This window comes from Echiichthys vipera, assembly GCF_963691815.1.
Source record: "Echiichthys vipera genome assembly, chromosome: 11".
NCBI classification, from domain to species: domain Eukaryota; kingdom Metazoa; phylum Chordata; class Actinopteri; order Perciformes; family Trachinidae; genus Echiichthys; species Echiichthys vipera.
Window position 1 is genome coordinate 29,890,337 of NC_139836.1, and position 14,916 is coordinate 29,905,252.

Genomic DNA, 14,916 nt, shown 5'->3' on the forward strand with positions numbered 1-14,916 from the left:
CTGTGCTTTTGGTCTGTACTCTGAAATTTCTGTCTGAATTCTCAGAGTTTCTGTCAAATTTAGTCCTTAAATCTGATGAAGTAATCATTGTAGGAGATTTTAATATTCATGTGGACGTTGATAATAATAGCCTTAGTATTGTGTTTATCTCTCTATTAGATTCGATTAGTTTTAGTCAGAGTGAACATAAATCTATTCACTGTTTTAGGCTTATGGTGTGGAAATAAAGTCTTAATAGTCTTTCCAGAGAATCCTATTGTATCAGACCATTATTTAATAACTTTTGGATCACTACGAACAACACTCGACTCTGTTGCTCCTTAAAAAAGAAGATAATGAAACACAGGAAGTTAGTTTGGGGTTCGGACTTCGCGATGGATAGATGATGACCCAGTTGGCAAACTTCAGTGTGGTGATTTTTTTATTGACACCAAAAAAAAAAACAACCCAAAAATATCCACAGGTGGCAAATCAAAAGTAGTAGGATTATTTACAACAGAACACAGAGGAAAATATTTACAACAGGACAGAGAGAAAAATATCTACAACGGGATTTTACAGCAGCAATTAGGACCCACATGCCTCTCAGCCAAATGCTCCCCTCAAGTGAGCTGAGCTTCCTATATATACCCCCTTGGCCCCTCCCCCGGGCCAACCAACTATCCCAACACAGGGGTTTCAACACATAAACAGGGAAACAGAATACCTAAACACAAAAACCCCATAATCTTTTACTTCACAATGTTGCACTAACAACCCTCCATATGGCTGTGCCATTGTTCACACAGAACACCTTAATTCCCCATACAATTATCATTAATCATATTTTTAGTATAGTCCTTCTTTTTTAAAGGAGCAACAGAGTCGAGTGTTGTTCGTAGTGATCCAAAAGTTATTAAATAATGGTCTGATACAATAGGATTCTCTGGAAAGACTATTAAGACTTTAATTTCCACACCATAAGCCTAAAACAGTGAGTAGATTTATGTTCACTCTGACTAAAACTAATCGAATCTAATAGAGAGATAAACACAATACTAAGGCTATTATTATCAACGTCCACATGAATATTAAAATCTCCTACAATGATTACTTCATCAGATTTAAGGACTAAATTTGACAGAAACTCTGAGAATTCAGACAGAAATTTCAGAGTACAGACCAGGAGCACAGTACAGGTATAATTGGCTGCACAGTTTTTCAAGTTGAATGTGAAAGACTAAGAACAAGACTTTCAAATGAATTATAATTTAGTTTAGGTTTAGGGTTGATTAGTAGGCCTGAGTCATAAATAGGTGCAACGCCTCCTCCTCGGCCACTGCCTCGAGGAATATGAGTATTAATATGACTGGGAGGAGTGGATTAATTTAGGATAACATATTGTTCATGACACAAACAGGTTTCAGTCAGACAGAATAAATCAATATGATTATCTGATATCAGATAATTTACTAATACTTTAATAATACTTTAAAAGTCCACATTTTATTTTACAATTTTGTGGCACTATTGCAGACTTGGTGTTAATTTTTTAAGTTAAATTTTTCTGTTTAGCTCCTCTTTAATTAATTTAAATGTTTGGTCTGACCCATTGAAGCGCGCCAACCAGCGCTATTTATATCAGGCTCCGGAACTGCCTCCGTTCGGCCCGTGAACCCGAGACAGACCTCTGCAGCAACAGCATGTGAGCGTGTGTGTGTATGTGTGTGTGTGTGTGTGTGTGTGTGTGTGTGTGTGTGTGTGTGTGTGTGTGTGTGTGTGTGTGTGTATGCGTGTTGCGTAGGCGCCAAGTGTGCACCCTCGACGATCTATGGTGGGCAAACAGAGTTCAGGGAAATGGGCGAAAGTTTGTGTCACTGTTGTCCAGTACGTCTTCCTGTGTACCGTATGCGTGCTCCTCGTCGACTGGCCATCCCACTTCTGACACCAAATGTCGGGGTTCGGACTTCGCAATGGATAGATGATGACCCAGTCGGCAAACTTCAGTGTGGTGATTTTTTATTGACACCAAAAAAAAACAACAGAAATAATCACAAACTTGTAACAACAGATAAACAGGGAAACAGAATACCTAAACACAAAAACCCCATAATCTTTTACTTCACAATGTTGCACTAACAACCCTCCATATGGCTGTGCCATTGTTCACACAGAACACCTTAATTCCTCATACAATTATCATTAATCATATTTTTAGTATAGTCCGCGGTCAGCTGACCCATTGAAGCGCGCCAACCATAGCTATTTATATCAGGCTCCGAAACTGCCTCGGTTCGGCCCGTGAACCCTAGACAGACCTCTGCAGACCCAGCAGGTGAGCGTGTGTGTGTGTGTGTGTGTGTGTATGCGTGTTGCGTAGGCGCCGAGTGTGCACCCTCGACGACCTACGGTGGGCAAACAGAGTTCAGGGAAATGGGCGAAAGTTTTTGTCACTGTTGGACCGCGAGATGCGGTCTGTGAGAAGACAGTTTTGATGGAGCTTGGCTCCACCGGAACAATGAGAGCGCAGCATGCGATCCCAGCACCGGGAGTGACGGGCGTTCAAAGGCGCTCCATCACAGTCAAGAAAGTCTTAAAACATATAGGAAGGCCCTCCGTAATGCCAGAGCAGCCTATTACTCATCTTTAAAAGAGGAGAATAAGAACAATCCTAGATTTCTTTTCAGCCCTGTAGCCAGGCTGGGCCATGTATTTCTATAACCCTCAGTAGTAACGACTTCATGACCTTCTTTAATGACAAAATTATAACTAATAGAAACAAAAAATCAACTCGACTGGCACAGATTTTTCTTCAAACCCAGTGGTAACCCGGGGGACTATTGCAGTTACACCTGTTGTTTTGATATGCCGAACAGAAATAAAGTTCCTAGCAGAGAGCACAACACGTGTCTCCCAGAGTTAATTACAGCTTCACATACACCATAGACTGGCACCAATTTTTCTTCAAACACAGGAACCTTAGAAACAACTTTACGACCTGATATATTCTTAGAATGCTTTTCTGCAATTGACCTGAACAAATTGTAATCTACAATTCTAATCTATCTAATCTAATCTCAAATCTACTATTTCATCATCAAAGCATTCTACCTGTCTCCTATACTCTATTCCAACTAGGTTACTAGCACTCTGTACTATATATGATTAATATGTCTTTATAAGCAGGTTATGTACCACAGTCTTTAAAGTAGCTGTAATTAAACCTCTTCTTAAAAAGTCCAGTCTTGATCCTGAGTTACTAGCCAAGTATAGACCTATATCTAACCTTCCTTTTCTCTCTAAGATCCTCAAGAAATTAGTCGGCAATCAGCTGTGTGACTTTTTACATAATAATGAGTTTTTGATGACTTCCAGTCAGGATTTAGAGCGAATCATAGCACTGAGACAGCACTGGTAAAAATAAAAAACGACCTTCTAATAGCTTCAGACAAAGGACTTGTCTCTGTACTTGTTTTACTAGATCTTAGTGCTGCCTTTGACACTATTGACCATCACATCCTGTTACAGAGACTGGAGCATCTAAGGGCGCACTCACAATGTCCGTCCGTACCGGGCTTTAAGGTACTTGTCCCCCCCTCCCTCTCCCCCCGCGGGCCAGGCCCGTTTGTATTCACACTGCCTGGGCCTCGCACAACTGCTTCTTGCCTGTCTATACGTCATCACGCCGTAACATGTCACACGCATTGATCGACGTCATTGCGATGCGTCACTTTGTTTACAAATCTTTCCATAGACCTCAGAGTTTTTGTGTGTCTTGTCCGACTGTTTTTGAATATTTTCATCCGACCAAATCTGCAGTAAATACTGCATCTCCGCATCATACCAACGTCCATTGTTTTAAATCTCTGCGCATGGTCCGTCTTTTTTTTTTTCTATGTCCGAACAGGCGCACATAAAATTATGTCAGAGCCGCCGTAGGCCTCACGCTCGTGCTCGTACATGTGCAAATGTGCTTTACAAAAGCCCACCTCTCCCAAACGGTCCATGGCCAGCAAGCGGGCCGCAGCTAGGCGCGGTGTGGTTGCACTCACACTGGTCAAACGAACTAGGCTTTACCCGTAAAACGTGTTTGGGCATGGTATGGATGGACAGTGTGAGTGCTACCTAATTGGCATTAAAGGAACCGCATTAGACCAGCACTTTTGGTGTAGTGGTTAGCACTGTCGCCTCACAGCAAGAGTGTTCGTGGTATGAATCTGACAAAAGATATTGTTACTCTGGATGGTGTTGTTTTGTCCTCCAGCAGCACAGTAAGGAATCTGGGTGTTATTTTTGATCAGGATATGTCCTTCGATTCTCACATTAAACTAACGACAAGGACTCCATATTTTCACCTACGTACTATTACGCAAATTAGGAACATTGTGTCTCAGAAAGATGCAGAAAAACTAGTCCATGCATTTGTTACTTCTAGGCTGGACTATTGCAACTCCTTATCAGGCTGCTCCAATAAGTCTGTTAAGAGTCTCCAGTTAGTCCAAAATGCTGCAGCGAGTACTAACTAAAACAAATTTCGAATCGACTTTAAAATCCTTCTTCTTACCTACAAAGCTCTTATTGGTCAGGCTCCGTCGTATCTTAAAGAGCTCATAGTACTGTATAACCTAACTAGATTGCTGTGCTCTGAGAATGCAGGGCTACTTGTGGTTCCTAGAGTAGAATGGGAGGCAGAGCCTTCAGCTACCAAGCTCCTCTCCTGTGGATCCGACTCCCAAGTGATGTTCAGGAGGCAGACACCGTCCCCATATTTAAGAGTAAACTTAAAACTTTCCTCTTTGATAAAGCTTACAGCTAGGGCTCACTAGCCCTTAATGATGCTGCTATAGACCTAGTCTGCCAGGGGATAATCCTGTTCCTGATACTCTGAGCTTCTCTCCTCTCTGCCTGTATCATTCATGTCTCATCAATGCATTTTACTAATTTAACTTCTTCCCTGGAGTTGTTTGTGCTTTGTCATCTCGCAGGTCTCTGCTGATTGTGGTGGTGCCTGCTGCCGTGGTCCTGCATGGCGCTTCCTGCTGCTATTATCACTATTACTCATATACGGTATATTATCATTAGTTTTATAAATTAGAATAATCATAGCTTTAAAACATTATCAGTCATATTTCTTATAGTATCACAGTGGTTACTACTACTCATATCATTGAACATATCTACCACCATAATTATTATCATTGTCATATTTTATCACCTTAACTGCAGTTTTTTTTCTTCTATTCATATCACTCTGCTATATTAACTGCCATAACATATAAGTCATAGTCACATTACTATAGATATTATCATAGTTATTGTTACTTTTGTGTTTGCTTGCATCTCTGGAACTGTCTGTCTGTCTGTCTGTCTGTCTGTCTGTCTGTGTCTCTCTCTCTCTGTCCATCTGTCTGTCTATTCTCTCTTTCTCTCTCCTTTTCTTCCTCCCAAGTCCGATCAAGACGGATGGCCGTCCTCCATAGAGCTGGGTCTGTCTGACGTTCCTGCCTGTTAAAAGGAAGGTTTTCCTTGCCACTGTGTGCACAAGATTGTTGGATTAATTTTATATATCATAACTATCATAATAATAATTATAATTATTATTATTATTTCTAAAGATAGTGCAACTTGTTGCTGCTCATTGGGGAATTGTTGGGTCTATGTAAATCATGAATAAGTCATACAGTGTGGTCTTGAGTGTCTAAAAATTCTTGAGATTCCTCCAAGCATTCTCTATTCTTTTTTTTTTTTACAATGCTCAGATTTCACTACGACCTTATCGACCTATGACCCATCACATCATTTCTTCATTTCTATCAACTCTCCAGACACTCAGATTTAACCTCAAACAAAGCAAAACTGACCAGCTTAGCCTCTCAAGCCCCATTTTCTGAGCCTTTTGCAAACATTCTTGCTTATAACGAGAGACTAGCCCACCATGTTTCTCAAAAAAACCTGCTCTTTAAGACCAGATCGGGCAGAGTCACAGCATGCTCCTGTTTCCATCACTCTCCACCAAGTTCTGTCCAAGGCAGGGATTTCTCACGATCTAATACTCCAGTCACTTCTTCCAGATCGGGGCCACTACAAATGCTTCTAAACAAGGAATCCCGGACAAGGAAGCTCCTCTCCTGTGGATCCGACTCCCAAGTGATGTTCAGGAGGCAGACACCGTCCCCATATTTAAGAGTAAACTTAAAACTTTCCTCTTTGATAAAGCTTACAGCTAGCACACCATCAAAGTTTTGGACCTCTGGTCTTCCCATGCTTACCATAGCTAAATCCACAGGCACCTCAGTGACATAAAGTGACATTTTCATCTAGTCCAACAAAGTTACCCTGTGAGACAATGAAACAGGAATTTCTTCAAGATGTGCCCCCACCCTGAGTCACATCTTCATGGTTTGATGCCACACCATGGCCCTCATTTATCAAACGAACGTACGGCAGAAAAACGTGCGTATGACCATTTCCTAGCAAACTTCGGCATTTATCAATTTGGACATGGGTGGGAGCTACGATCAAATCTCACGTCTGGTCTGAGGTCGTGTACGCAAATTTCAGCCTGTGTATTTGCGGTGCAGCACAGCAAAATCTGGCTGAAAATAATGAACAAACCTCAGCTGTCATTAAGCATAAGCAGTCACATATTACGAACAGATCAAAACGGATTCTTAAAACGAATAAAAAAATTTAAATTGTTGGAGCAATTGATTGTACTCATGTGCGTCTGAAGGCACCATCCATGAATGATTACGCATTCATCAATCGCCAAAACTACCACTCGATAAATGTGCAGGTGATTTGTGATGCGAAGCTGTTGCTTTTAAACATGCTGGCCAGGTGGCGGGGGGGCACACGCGATTCTTTTATATTTCAAAACAGCTCGGCTCCAGCCCCCCGCGACCCCGACAGGTACAGGCGGTTGAAGATGTATGAATGAAAAGGAAAGCGCACTGCAGAGCCAAAGTCATCTCCTCGGTTAGTGGCTACCCTCGATAAATTGCATTAAATCAAACAAGGTATCAGATGATTAACATCTTGGTATGGTTCTTCTAGGTGACAAAGGTTATCCTCTAACGGAATACCTAATAAACCCGCTGGCAAACCCCGCTACAGTGCAGGAGCGCAGGTTCAGCAGTGCGCACACACGCACCACAGTGGAGCTCTGCTTCGGGTTGACCGCCTCCGTTATTCTTTTCCATACAGCATTTTTATGGGCCCCTTTTATTCCACTCTTAAGACTGCCAAAAAACACATCTTTATTTTGCTCCATCTCGGATGTCAGGATGCCGATCTGTGTGTCGGAAAAGTTTATTTTCTTACAAGTGTTTCGTCTCTCCGTGTTTGACCTCAGTGGGCGAGGCCTCCAAACCAGGAATATTTAAAGGCGTAACATGTTAATGACGATCGAATTCAGCCCGCTCATTCATACGCTGAGATTGGTCAGATACGAATGTTTCATAAATCACACGTGGGTCTTTGCTACGACCAATTCTGCGCTCAGATCTGCGCCCGTTTTCACGCAAGATTGATAAATGAGGGCCCATGTCTTCTTGTTTAGCCCTGTCCATCTCCATGCAATCAACACCCTTTTCACCCTACTCCTTGACCCCCAATCATCCTTTCGAACAAGACTGAATCCTCTAGCTTTTCCAAATAAAACTACTCATACTTCACAAAGGTGGAGTATTCATCTAGTATAATAATATATTAGTCATGGGGACATTTGATACTTAGTAATAATAATTTTTGTACTGTCTAAAATTTTAATAGTCATAATGTATTGTTGCTTAAGTAAAGGAACAATGACCTTCCACCGGAGCTGTCCAGGAGATTGATAAAACAGATATGCTTGAATTTGTCAGTCATAAAGGCTGGGCAGACAGAGCAAATTTCAGCTTTCTCCTGTCCTCTCAGTGATTTCCGTATGTGCTCTGGTCAAACTGTCCACTTTTAACATGATGGGGTTTCTTCTTGACCATAGATACATGAAAGCACCTACAATAAACATCCAGTCATGAGGCAAAAAGAGTAATTTGTTCATCTTATCTTCACATCTATGGAAATTTTTCATAAATCAGTGCTCACAATTAACTCCTGAGATTTATCCCACAGGTTGAGCAAACAGCTCATAAAAAGTATCACCAAAAGTCACTTTGTTTAGTTAATAACTTTAAGAAGCTTGTATCAGCCAGTTAATTTTTTTTCTAATCCTCTACCAGGAACAAGCAGTAAGAAAAGACTGCTGAATTACTCCATCACTCTTTTCAACAGTTATTACCACAAAGGTGTTTTCTGCTTGAGTCCTAATTATATTTATCACATTCCTCGCTTTCATTTAGCCCGCCTCCTCTGAGACAATAATCTACCATATCAATGAGGAATAATGAAAGGCAAATAAACTGTACTTCCTCAAATTATATCCAGGTACTTTATGCAATCAGATTTATGGGCACAGCAGGTCAGCAGAAATGAGCCACTGAACTGACATCTTGTGGATAGGACACAGCTAATAGTTTTGAATAGTACAAACATAATCAGCATGTACAAATTAGATTTAACAAGGGCAATCCTGCATAATCAGTTTTTGAGTTAAATCACTTCAACATCCATGTGATTATTGTAACTGCAGAAATAAGACTGTGCATGTTAACAAAAGGCTGGTCAAAGCTGCTTTGTCAAGTCATCTTGAATTTTTAATAGATTTTTTAGCCTTAAGTAGAAACTGTTAGTAATGCTGATTTGATGTTGCTGGGTGGACATGAAACAAAACATACCATAAAGAAATATCCTTGGGGTGAGCTACTCTGCCCTGCTCCCTCACTAGAGCACAAAATGTGTTTTAACCTGCTGCTGAAAATAGCTCCCAACAAATGCACTATTTCCTCCAGTTTGAAGAACATTTAATTTCAAATATTTTTATTTGGATTTTTGACACATATTTGCATGTTGATCACAAAGTAGACAGTAGATCCATATTTTAACAAACAAAAAGAGCAGAGCAGGGTTTAACAGGTACACATTAACAATCCTGCACATAACAATCCCACCCAGTCCTAAAGATTAGCTTATGGTGTAACACCCTCAGGAGTCAGCAAATGCTGAGTATATATAACAAAAAAGGATCCCATGTTTTATAGAACTTTTTCTCTGAGCTGCCGATAGAGAAGCGCAGCATCTTCAACTTTATAAGTTTATAATGTCTTGAAGCCATTGGCTCAGGGTGGGCGGAGCAGCATCCTTCCATCTAAGCAGAATTGCGCGTCTGGCCAGAAGTAAGGCAAATGCGACCATGTGTTGTTCTATATGTGTGAAATGTGGGTCCAGTTTGAAGAACATTTAATAAAAACTACAGTTGCCAGCTGTTTACTGGGCCAGTTTTTCAAGATTTATGTTCAAAAGGAACCAATGGGCTGGAGTCTGAGCACAACAGGGTAGGGAAGTCAGATACTATTGAGTGGTTTTATTTCTTTGTTGGATGTTGACAATAAAAAGAAGAATGCCAGTATTGTCATTTTATAGAGAAAATGAATTCAAACATAATGTTAAACTAACTATACTGGTTTGCAGATGCATACTGGACTGGTATTGTCCTTTCAATGAATATTAAAATATATTTTGTATTTCAGCTTTTACAGTTTACTTTTGGCTGTAAAATGCCTGTAATAGGGGAAGAAATAAAGCAGTTGGAATGCCCATACGTAAATATAACCTCAATATAGCTCAAAGCTTTAACAGTATGTCTATCGATCCACAGTATATCTGTCTCATATTGGTGAGTCCCCTTGTGTATATTTATTTTCCTGTCTGCATAGATCTGTTTTACTGTGGGCACTGGCATAAATAACTGCAGCCGGAAAACTGCATATAAGCTTAACATAATACAATTAATTAGTGTTATACTCATGGATGTTTTGCATTGCATTGTTTTTTATTACTTTTTCAAATAAATTATTATTATTATTATGTTATTATTATTTTATTATCTTAAGGTCATATGTAGGCTAGTAAATAAATCACCCCATATTCAACATATTTCTGGGAGGTGTTTGCATTCATTAAAAAAAGAAACAACGAAAGAAGTAGCACTAATGAAATATTAGGTCCAATTAAAAGTATTTCAACAGACCTGGTGTCCTACATAACCATGGATGTTCCTTCAAATATTCTCATCTCTAATTCCTCCATGTGTTATGTTGTCTTTTCTCCTCTCTATTCTCTGAGGTAATCATTAGAACTTCCTATGCCTCTGTTTTTTTCCAGACCACGGCCCGTGTTCTTTCCTCGCTTGCTGTGGTCTTGCACCTTGAGTAAACATCAGGGACAGGCACACATCTCCCCTCCAGTGGAATATTGATTCTTTAGTGCGGTGTGGCAGTGAAGAGCGCATACTGTGACCGCTTCACCTCACTCCACAAAATAGGTTTGTGTCTGGTCCGTAAAAAGAATAGCTGCTATCGGATCAGTGAGTTGAAAAGTTGGAAAGCTCTTCGCTGCCTGTCTCCCTTTCTTACTGAGGGGTTATTTGACACAATAACACACTTTTATTCTCTGTCTAACTAAGTTAGAAATAAATCCATCTAAAGCCTGTAAACATTTGAACTGGAATTTCTATATTGATATATCACTTTGTCAATACTTGGGGATGACTTGGCCTTTTCTGCTGATTCATGTATCAGTATAATTAGACAAATGTATATATATATTTCATTCTAGTTGTGTTGCATTGTATTGCTGAACTGTACAGCACCTTGGTCGACTAGAATGTGCTCTATATATAAAGTTTGATTTGATTTGATTTGAAATGAAAACCTTTTATCCTCACCCTGCAAACTTGCTTTATTTTAACCGAATGTGCATTTTAAACTCTGCAAAAATATTTAAAAAATAATTCTTATGAGTTTTTATGGGTTTTAAAAACAGCCTCAGTCTGTTAGTTGAGCACTTCAGAAAATCAGTCAGTTTCTGGTTTTCTGTCCATTTCCATCATGCAGTGCAACACATATCCTTCACATAGAGTTGATCAGGTTGTTGATTGTGGCCTGTGGAATGTTGGTCCACTCCCCTTTGATGGCTGTGCCAAGTTAGCTAGCCTTATGAGCCCATCCTGATCTTGAGCTGCATTGTATTTTACTCTCAAATCAGTCTGGTAACGTGCAGTGGAGAAAATTTGGAGAAGTTTGACCAGCGACCGCACCAATCAGCGTTGGTTTTGAGGCGCATCTGACCAGGCTGGGACAGATCTTAATTCGGATCAGGGAGGTTTAGTGGTTAATCTTGCAATGTCAAGGGATTGGGTTGTCCAATTAAGCAATCTAGAGTGTTCTTCCATTCGTAAAGTCTTAATACTTATAGATAATGACTTTCTCCAAGAGTTGCATCTAAGGGTGAAAATCATACTAGACTTTGCAAACCATAGGTATGGCAGGTTCTCCATTCAAATTTCAATAGCAAGGCCAGGAGTACAGCAATGGTCATGAATAAAATGATTTAATTCTCAGCTGAGTAAATAATATCAGACCCAAAAGGGGGCTATATTATAGTTAGTGGGACTCTCTTTCAGACTCAAGTAATACTAGTCAATGTCTACGCCCTAAACTGGGATAATCCAAATTGAATTACCTCCACTGTCTCCTCTTTACCATACTTGAACACACACCCTCTCAAATTTGGTGGAGACTTGAAGCTGGTTATTAATCCAAAACTAGACAAAAATATCTCATCCCCAAACATTTGCTCTTTCTAGAATGGCTTGTGTACTATCGACTCTTATGAATCAGATAGGCTGCGTTGACCGAAGGAGATTTTGCAATCCAGGTGTAAAGGAATTTTCATATTTTTCTCAAGTGCACCAGGTGTACTCCTGCATTGATTAAGATATAGATAACACCCTTCTCTCCTTTGTCAAATTAATTGAATATTCTTCTATTGTTATCTCAGATCCCTGCCCCCAGATACTGGAGTTATCTCTTTCTCCCGGTACTGACCGTAGACACTGGAAATTTAATACAAGGTTGCTGGCCAAAGAGGAATTTTGTGATTTTATGTCAGAAAGAATTGATTTTTGTTATTCAGTGGTAGAATTCTCACCTGCCATGTCAGGTTCAAAGCCCCCCCCCCCCCCCCCAACATGTTACGACCGGAACAAAGGCCACAACAAAAATGGGAGATGCACACAAACATAATACAACCAAAAGTAACATTAAACGAATGTGCAAACAATGTTACTTTTGGTATGCATCTGAGAATACTGTATGTGGTGCATGTTGTCAGTGGCTAACAAAAGAAAAACTAAACAAAGAAGACATCCTGGTGAAGGGAATGCAAACGCTCTCTGGTCTCTGGAAAGGCGGGGTCAAATAAGCTGGGATGACTGGCCAGGTTCTCCTAGTTATCTAATCATCTCAGCTGGGACCTGCAAGCAACAAGAGCAGAGTACCAGTATACAGGTAACAGGCTCTGCAGGCTCCGCCACAGTATAGAAAATACTAGATATGCTTCGCCCTCACTTTTATGGGAAACCTTTAAGGCAGTGATCCAAGGGGAGATTATCTCATACAGTGCACATCCTAACAAAAAAAAGGAAACAGAAGCATCAGGATCTAATTGATGCAACCAGTGAAATAGACAGGCAGTACGCTAGCGCCCCCACCCCAGAACTGTATGCAGACGGACTTCAACATCAGACTGAGTTTGATTTGCTTTCCAGTAATAGGGCTGAGTATCTTATAAGTCGGACAAAAGGTACTTATTACGAACATGGTGCCAGTAATCTTATAGCCTTGCAGCTTAGGCGTTAGACATCCTCAAAGCAAATCAATCAGGTTTATGACTCTTCTCATACCCTGTCCATCAATGCGTCTGAGATGAATAAGACTTTTGCTGCATTCAACTTTAACCTTTACAAATGGGAACCCCCGTTAGACAGTACGGCTATGGATATTTTTCTAAATAACCTGAATATCAGTAATATTGACTCTGACACCAAAAGGAAGCTAGATAGCCCTTTACGCCTGGAGGAGTATCTTTTTTTTATTAGAGGTTTTCTAATTTTTAATTTCTATTTCTTCTGTTTCTTCACTTTAACTCTGTGAAGTTCTGCCCTCTACATGAGGTTACTTTTGATTGTCTTTGTGGGTTTTTTGTGTTGTTTTTACTAGGGGTGGAACGATTCACAACATCCACTGTTCGGTTCATATCACAGTTTTGGGGGCACGGTTTTTCAGTTCGGTTCGGATGTTTTTTTCTATGTCTTTAGATTCTAAAAATACCATGTATCAGATCTGTAGCCTAATAATTAAAAAATATTAATCAGATATTCTTAAGGACGTGTCATGCAATCATGCAAAAACAGAAACAATGAGGCAGCTTGTTTAGGGATTACTGTAACAATCTTAAATGAAAGTGTAGTGAGATTTTGAAACAGTAGGAGAGACATTGCTATATTTACGCGTTTATGTATTTAGTTGGCAAAAAGGTAAACAATTGTTTGCCTTCTAGGTAAGAATATAAACACTTTTACATTATCAAATCTTAGAAAAAATGAAGAAAATAGGTTTTCTTTCACTAAAATCAATCACTGAACTGGCTGAATAAAGGCGACATCAGGGTTATTCAATTAATGTGGAATTGAGTCCGGTTCACAAAAATGATCCAAAATGAGGGGCCGGAAAAATATGAGCATCACATTAATGGATATTGTAAAGCAATACAGCGACATAGGAGTACATACAGTATATTGTCTTTATTTTATCAATGTAAATAGCAGTCATAGGCCTCAAAGTACAACAAGCTTGTCAAAAACAATCCTTGTTAAATGAACAAACCTGTTAACCAGAGGTTTTCACTCAATTATTAGACTAAAGTAAAGTTTGAGGCTCTTCTGCTTTACTTGAGTAGTTTATTTACATGCTACTATACTTCTACTCCACTACAAATCAGTGGAAATATTCTACTTTTTACTGCACTACATTTATCTGATTACTTCAGTTACTCATTACTTTACCAGGCTGACAAGTACATATGAAACATTAGTTTATTCATCAAAAACTTGACTGACAAAAATGAACGTAACATAAATGCATAAAAGCATGATTTTTCTGAAATGCCTTTTCAGCTTATCCTCTTTACATTCAGGTATGGCTGCAGAGTAAACACAGGCTTCACAGAGACAGAAACAAAAACTTCTCTGTCCATTCTATGGTGAACTGGTGGTTTTCTGTGTCAACCTTTTTTTTCAGGAGGGGGGCTTGCTGTTCTAGTAAACAGCAGATGGTGTAATCCTGGTCATATTATCATTAAAGAACAGCTCTGGAGCCTGGATGTTGAACTGCTGGCTGTTGGACTCCATCCATACTATCTGCCTAGAGAGATCCCACATGTCATCATCGTTGTTCTGTACATCCCTCCCTCTGCAAACCCGACATCTGCCTGCAGCATCATACACCACCATCCCCAGACTCCAGACTCAACACCCCTGTACCTTCATCATCCTCTCCGGAGACTTTAACCACGTCACCTTGGATAGAGTTCTGCCGACCTTCCAACAGTACGTGAGCTGTCCTACCAGAGAGGAGAGACTCTGGACCCGATGTATGCTAACATTAAAAATACTTATGAGACACTGCAGGGCTGCTTTGAAGTGACTGACTGGCCTGCACTTTGTGAGCCGGGTTCCAGAAGACTGGTAGCACAGGACCGTGTGGACCAGGCCAGTGAACTGAACCTATTTTTCAACAGGTTTGAAACTGCGGCCCATCCCCTACATGACTCTGCTGCTGCCGGCCTCTCAACTACTGCCACGTTACCTCCCCCTACTCCTCTTCCTTACAGACCCCTTGACTGCCCCTCACCACCTCACTTTACACCTACGTATTCCACCCCTCCCCCTGCTCTACATCATGTCCTCCACAGCCTGATGATCTCAGTCCTCCCCCA